Source organism: Oncorhynchus keta, chromosome 4 (genome assembly GCF_023373465.1).
Source record: "Oncorhynchus keta strain PuntledgeMale-10-30-2019 chromosome 4, Oket_V2, whole genome shotgun sequence".
Taxonomy (NCBI): domain Eukaryota; kingdom Metazoa; phylum Chordata; class Actinopteri; order Salmoniformes; family Salmonidae; genus Oncorhynchus; species Oncorhynchus keta.
Genome location: NC_068424.1, coordinates 12779300 through 12786799, shown reverse-complemented (window position 1 = coordinate 12786799; position 7500 = coordinate 12779300). Strand labels below are relative to the sequence as shown.

Genomic DNA, 7500 nt, shown 5'->3' with positions numbered 1-7500 from the left:
TCTTCCTCTTCCCTCTTTACACAACCCATCTCCCTCTTCCTCTTCCCTCTTCACACAACCCATCTCCCTCTTCCTCTTCCCTCTTCACACAACCCATCTCCCTCTTCCTCTTCACACAACCCATCTCCCTCTTCCTGTTCCCTCTTCACACAACCCATCTTCCTCTTCCCTCTTTACACAACCCATCTCCCTCTTCCTCTTCCCTCTTCACACAACCCATCTCCCTCTTCCTGTTCCCTCTTCACACAACCCATCTCCCTCTTCCACTTCCCTCTTCACACCACCCATCTCCCTCTTCCTGTTCCCTCTTCACACAACCCATCTACCTCTTCCTGTTCCCTCTTCACACAACCCATCTCCCTCTTCCACTTCCCTCTTCACACAACCCATCTCCCTCTTCCTGTTCCCTCTTCACACAACCCATCTCCCTCTTCCTGTTCCCTCTTCACACAACCCATCTCCCTCTTCCTGTTCCCTCTTCACAGAACCCATCTCCCTCTTCCTCTTCCCTCTTTACACAACCCAGCTCCCTCTTCCTCTTCCCTCTTCACACAACCCATCTCCCTCTTCCTCTTCCCTCTTCACACAACAAATCTCCCTCTTCACACAACCCATCTCCCTCGTCCTGTTCCCTCTTCACACAACCCATCTCCCTCTTCCTCTTCTCTCTTCACAGAACCCATCTCCCTCTTCTTCTTCCCTCTTTACACAACCCATCTCCCTCTTCCTCTTCCCTCTTCACACAACCCATCTCCCTCTTCCTCTTCCCTCTTCACACAACCCATCCCCCTCTTCCTCCCACACAACCCATCCCCCTCTTCCTCTTCACCTTCACACAACCCATCTCCCTCTTCCACTTTCCTCTTCACAACCCATCTCCCTCTTCCTCTTCCACTCCCCACACAACCCATCTCCCTCTTCCTCTTCCCTCTTCACACAACCCATCCCCCTCTTCCTCCCACACAACCCATCCCCCTCTTCCCCTTCACCTTCACACAACCCATCTCCCTCTTCCACTTCCCTCTTCACACAACCCATCCCCTCTTCCTCTTCCTCTTCCCTCTTCACACAACCCTTCTCCCTCTTCCTCTTCCCCCTTCACACAACACATCCCCTCTTCCTCTTCCTCTTCCCACAACCCATCTCCCTCTTCCTGTTCCCTCTTCACACAACCCATCTACCTCTTCCTGTTCCTCTTCACACAACCCATCTCCCTCTTCCACTTCCCTCTTCACACAACCCATCTCCCTCTTCCTGTTCCCTCTTCACAAACCCATCCCCTCTTCCTGTTCCCTCTTCACACAACCCATCTCCCTCTTCCTGTTCCCTCTTCACAGAACCCATCTCCCTCTTCCTCTTCCCTCTTTACACAACCCAGCTCCCTCTTCCTCTTCCCCTTCACACAACCCATCTCCCTCTTCCTCTTCCTCTTCACACAACAAATCTCCCTCTTCACACAACCCATCTCCCTCGTCCTGTTCCTCTTCACACAACCCATCTCCCTCTTCCTCTTCTCTCTTCACAGAACCCATCTCCCTCTTCTTCTTCCCTCTTTACACAACCCATCTCCCCTCTTCCTCTTCCCTCTTCACACAACCCATCTCCCTCTTCCTCTTCCCTCTTCACACAACCCATCCCCCTCTTCCTCCCACACAACCCATCCCCTCTTCCTCTTCACCTTCACACAACCCATCTCCCTCTTCCACTTTCCTCTTCACACAACCCATCTCCCTCTTCCTCTTCCTCCCCACACAACCCATCTCCCTCTTCCTCTTCCCTCTTCACACAACCCATCCCCCTCTTCCTCCCACACAACCCATCCCCCTCTTCCCCTTCACCTTCACACAACCCATCTCCCTCTTCCACTTCCCTCTTCACACAACCCATCCCCCTCTTCCTCTTCCTCTTCCCTCTTCACACAACCCTTCTCCCTCTTCCTCTTCCCCCTTCACACAACACATCCCCCTCTTCCTCTTCCTCTTCCCACAACCCATCCCCCTCTTCCTGTTCCCACTTCACACAACCCATCTCCCTCTTCCTGTTCCCTCTTCACACAACCCATCTCCCTCTTCCTGTTCCCTCTTCACACAACCCATCTCCCTCTTCCTCTTCCCTCTTCACAAAACCCATCCCCCTCTTCCTCTTCACCTTCACACAACCCATCTCCCTCTTCCACTTCCCTCTTCACACAACCCATCCCCCTCTTCCTCTTCCCCCTTCACACAACCCTTCTCCCTCTTCCTCTTCCCCCTTCACACAACCCATCCCCCTCTTCCTCTTCCTCTTCCCACAACCCATCCCCCTCTTCCTGTTCCCTCTTCACACAACCCATCCCCCTCTTCCTGTTCCCTCTTCACACAACCCATCTCCCTCTTCCTGTTCCCTCTTCACACAACCCATCTCCCTCTTCCTGTTCCCGCTTCACACAACCCATCTCCCTCTTCCTGTTCCCTCTTCACACAACCCATCCCCCTCTTCCTCTTCCCTCTTCACACAACCCATCCCCTCTTCCTCTTCCCTCTTCACACAACCCATCCCCCTCTTCCTCTTCCCTCTTCACACAACCCATCTCCCTCTTCCTCTTCCCTCTTCACACAACCCATCTCCCTCTTCCTGTTCCCTCTTCACACAACACATCCCCCTCTTCCTCTTCCCTCTTCACACAACCCAACTCCCTCTTCCTCTTCCCACTTCACACAACCCATCTCCCTCTCCCTCTTCCTGTTCCCTCTTCACACAACCCATCTCCCTCTTCCTGTTCCCTCTTCACACAACCCATCTCCCTCTTCCTCTTCCCTCTTCACAAAACCCATCCCCCTCTTCCTCTTCACCTTCACACAACCCATCTCCCTCTTCCACTTCCCTCTTCACACAACCCATCCCCCTCTTCCTCTTCCCCCTTCACACAACCCTTCTCCCTCTTCCTCTTCCCCCTTCACACAACCCATCCCCCTCTTCCTCTTCCTCTTCCCACAACCCATCCCCCTCTTCCTGTTCCCTCTTCACACAACCCATCTCCCTCTTCCTGTTCCCTCTTCACACAACCCATCTCCCTCTTCCTGTTCCCGCTTCACACAACCCATCTCCCTCTTCCTGTTCCCTCTTCACACAACCCATCTCCCTCTTCCTGTTCCCTCTTCACACAACCCATCTCCCTCTTCCACTTCCCTCTTCACAAAACCCATCTCCCTCTTCCTCTTCCCTCTTCACACAACCCATCCCCTCTTCCTATTCCCTCTTCACACAACCCATCCCCCTCTTCCTCTTCCCTCTTCACACAACCCATCCCCTCTTCCTCTTCCCTCTTCACACAACCCATCCCCCTCTTCCTCTTCCCTCTTCACACAACCCATCTCCCTCTTCCTCTTCCCTCTTCACACAACCCATCTCCCTCTTCCTGTTCCCTCTTCACACAACACATCCCCCTCTTCCTCTTCCCTCTTCACACAACCCAACTCCCTCTTCCTCTTCCCACTTCACACAACCCATCTCCCTCTCCCTCTTCCTGTTCCCTCTTCACACAACCCATCTCCCTCTTCCTGTTCCCTCTTCACACAACCCATCTCCCTCTTCCTGTTCCCTCTTCACAGAACCCATCTCCCTCTTCCTGTTCCCACTTCACACAACCCATATCCCTCTTCTTGTTCCCTCTTCACACAACCCATCTCCCTCTTCCACTTCCCTCTTCACACAACCCATCTCCCTCTTCACACAACCCATCTCCCTCTTCCTGTTCCATCTTCACACAACCCATCTCCCTCTTCCTGTTCCCTCTTCACAGAACCCATCTCCCTCTTCCTGTTCCCACTTCACACAACCCATATCCCTCTTCTTGTTCCCTCTTCACACAACCCATCTCCCTCTTCCCCTTCCCACTTCACACAACCCATCCCCCTCTTCCTCTTCCCTCTTCACAGAACCCATCTCCCTCTTCCTGTTCCCTCTTCACACAACCCATCTCCCTCTTCCCCTTCCCACTTCACACAACCCATCCCCCTCTTCCTCTTCCCTCTTCACAGAACCCATCTCCCTCTTCCTGTTCCCTCTTCACACAACCCATCTCCCTCTTCCTGTTCCCTCTTCACACAACCCATCTCACTCTTCCTATTCCCTCTTCACACAACCCATCTCCCTCTTCCTGTTCCCTCTTCACACAACCCATCTCCCTCTTCCACTTCCCTCTTCACACAACCCATCTCCCTCTTCCTGTTCCCTCTTCACACAACCCATCTCCCTCTTCCTGTTCCCTCTTCACACAACCCATCTCCCTCTTCCTGTTCCCTCTTTACAGAACCCATCTCCCTCTTCCTCTTCCCTCTTTACACAACCCAGCTCCCTCTTCCTCTTCCCTCTTCACACAACCCATCTCCCTCTTCCTCTTCCCTCTTCACACAACAAATCTCCCTCTTCACACAACCCATCTCCCTCGTCCTGTTCCCTCTTCACACAACCCATCTCCCTCTTCCTCTTCTCTCTTCACAGAACCCATCTCCCTCTTCTTCTTCCTCTTTACACAACCCATCTCCCTCTTCCCTCTTCACACAACCCATCTCCCTCTTCCTCTTCCCTCTTCACACAACCCATCTCCCTCTTCCTCTTCCCTCTTCACACAACCCATCTCCCTCTTCCTGTTCCCTCTTCACACAACCCATCTCCCTCTTCCTCTTCCCTCCCCACACAACCCATCTCCCTCTTCCTCTTCCCCCTTAACACAACCCATCCCCCTCTTCCTCCCACACAACCCATCCCCCTCTTCCTCTTCACCTTCACACAACCCATCTCCCTCTTCCACTTTCCTCTTCACACAACCCATCTCCCTCTTCCTCTTCCACTCCCCACACAACCCATCTCCCTCTTCCTCTTCCCTCTTCACACAACCCATCCCCCTCTTCCTCCCACACAACCCAACCCCCTCTTCCTCTTCACCTTCACACAACCCATCTCCCTCTTCCACTTCCCTCTTCACACAACCCATCCCCTCTTCCTTCTTTCCACAACCCATCTCTTCCCTCTTCACACAACCCTTCTCCCTCTTCCTCTTCCCCCTTCACACAACACATCCCCCTCTTCCTCTTCCTCTTCCCACAACCCATCCCCTCTTCCTGTTCCCTCTTCACACAACCCATCTCCCTCTTCCTCTTCCCTCTTTACACAACCCATCTCCCTCTTCCTCTTCCCTCTTCACACAACCCATCTCCCTCTTCCTCTTCCCTCTTCACACAACCCATCTCCCTCTTCCTCTTCACACAACCCATCTCCCTCTTCCTGTTCCCTCTTCACACAACCCATCTTCCACTTCCCTCTTCACACAACCCATCTCCCTCTTCCTGTTCCCTCTTCACACAACCCATCTCCCTCTTCCACTTCCCTCTTCACACCACCCATCTCCCTCTTCCTGTTCCCTCTTCACACAACCCATCTACCTCTTCCTGTTCCCTCTTCACACAACCCATCTCCCTCTTCCACTTCCCTCTTCACACAACCCATCTCCCTCTTCCTGTTCCCTCTTCACACAACCCATCTCCCTCTTCCTGTTCCCTCTTCACACAACCCATCTCCCTCTTCCTGTTCCCTCTTCACAGAACCCATCTCCCTCTTCCTCTTCCCTCTTTACACAACCCAGCTCCCTCTTCCTCTTCCCTCTTCACACAACCCATCTCCCTCTTCCTCTTCCCTCTTCACACAACAAATCTCCCTCTTCACACAACCCATCTCCCTCGTCCTGTTCCCTCTTCACACAACCCATCTCCCTCTTTTCCTCTTCTCTCTTCACAGAACCCATCTCCCTCTTCTTCTTCCCTCTTTACACAACCCATCTCCCTCTTCCTCTTCCCTCTTCACACAACCCATCTCCCTCTTCCTCTTCCCTCTTCACACAACCCATCCCCCTCTTCCTCCCACACAACCCATCCCCCTCTTCCTCTTCACCTTCACACAACCCATCTCCCTCTTCCACTTTCCTCTTCACACAACCCATCTCCCTCTTCCTCTTCCACTCCCCACACAACCCATCTCCCTCTTCCTCTTCCCTCTTCACACAACCCATCCCCCTCTTCCTCCCACACAACCCATCCCCCTCTTCCCCTTCACCTTCCTACAACCCATCTCCCTCTTCCACTTCCCTCTTCACACAACCCATCCCCTCTCTTCCTCTTCCTCTTCCCTCTTCACACAACCCTTCTCCCTCTTCCTCTTCCCCCTTCACACAACACATCCCCCTCTTCCTCTTCCTCTTCCCACAACCCATCCCCCTCTTCCTGTTCCCACTTCACACAACCCATCTCCCTCTTCCTGTTCCCTCTTCACACAACCCATCTCCCTCTTCCTGTTCCTCTTCACACAACCCATCTCCCTCTTCCTCTTCCCCTCTTCACAAAACCCATCCCCCTCTTCCTCTTCACCTTCACACAACCCATCTCCCTCTTCCACTTCCCTCTTTCACACAACCCATCCCCTCTTCCTCTTCCCCCTTCACACAACCCTTCTCCCTCTTCCTCTTCCCCCTTCACACAACCCATCCCCCTCTTCCTCTTCCTCTTCCCACAACCCATCCCCCTCTTCCTGTTCCCTCTTCACACAACCCATCTCCCTCTTCCTGTTCCCTCTTCACACAACCCATCTCCCTCTTCCTGTTCCCGCTTCACACAACCCATCTCCCTCTTCCTGTTCCCTCTTCACACAACCCATCTCCCTCTTCCTGTTCCCTCTTCACACAACCCATCTCCCTCTTCCACTTCCCTCTTCACAAAACCCATCTCCCTCTTCCTCTTCCCTCTTCACACAACCCATCCCCTCTTCCTATTCCCTCTTCACACAACCCATCCCCCTCTTCCTCTTCCCTCTTCACACAACCCATCCCCTCTTCCTCTTCCCTCTTCACACAACCCATCCCCCTCTTCCTCTTCCCTCTTCACACAACCCATCTCCCTCTTCCTCTTCCCTCTTCACACAACCCATCTCCCTCTTCCTGTTCCCTCTTCACACAACACATCCCCCTCTTCCTCTTCCCACTTCACACAACCCAACTCCCTCTTCCTATTCCCACTTCACACAACCCATCTCCCTCTCCCTCTTCCTGTTCCCTCTTCACACAACCCATCTCCCTCTTCCTGTTCCCTCTTCACACAACCCATCTCCCTCTTCCTGTTCCCTCTTCACAGAACCCATCTCCCTCTTCCTGTTCCCACTTCACACAACCCATATCCCTCTTCTTGTTCCCTCTTCACACAACCCATCTCCCTCTTCCACTTCCCTCTTCACACAACCCATCTCCCTCTTCACACAACCCATCTCCCTCTTCCTGTTCCCTCTTCACACAACCCATCTCCCTCTTCCTGTTCCCTCTTCACAGAACCCATCTCCCTCTTCCTGTTCCCACTTCACACAACCCATATCCCTCTTCTTGTTCCCTCTTCACACAACCCATCTCCCTCTTCCTCTTCCCTCTTCACACAACCCATCCCCCTCTTCCTCTTCCCTCTTCACAGAACCCATCTCCCT

The 7500-nt window shown here is 53.3% G+C and overlaps 1 protein-coding gene across 1 annotated transcript in view; it reads right to left on the bottom strand.

Annotated features, from left to right (window-relative positions):
- Window positions 1–7500, bottom strand: part of LOC127916474 (catenin delta-2-like) — a 660130-nt gene that overhangs the window by 578753 nt on the left and 73877 nt on the right. The gene's annotated exons all lie outside the window — the stretch shown is intronic.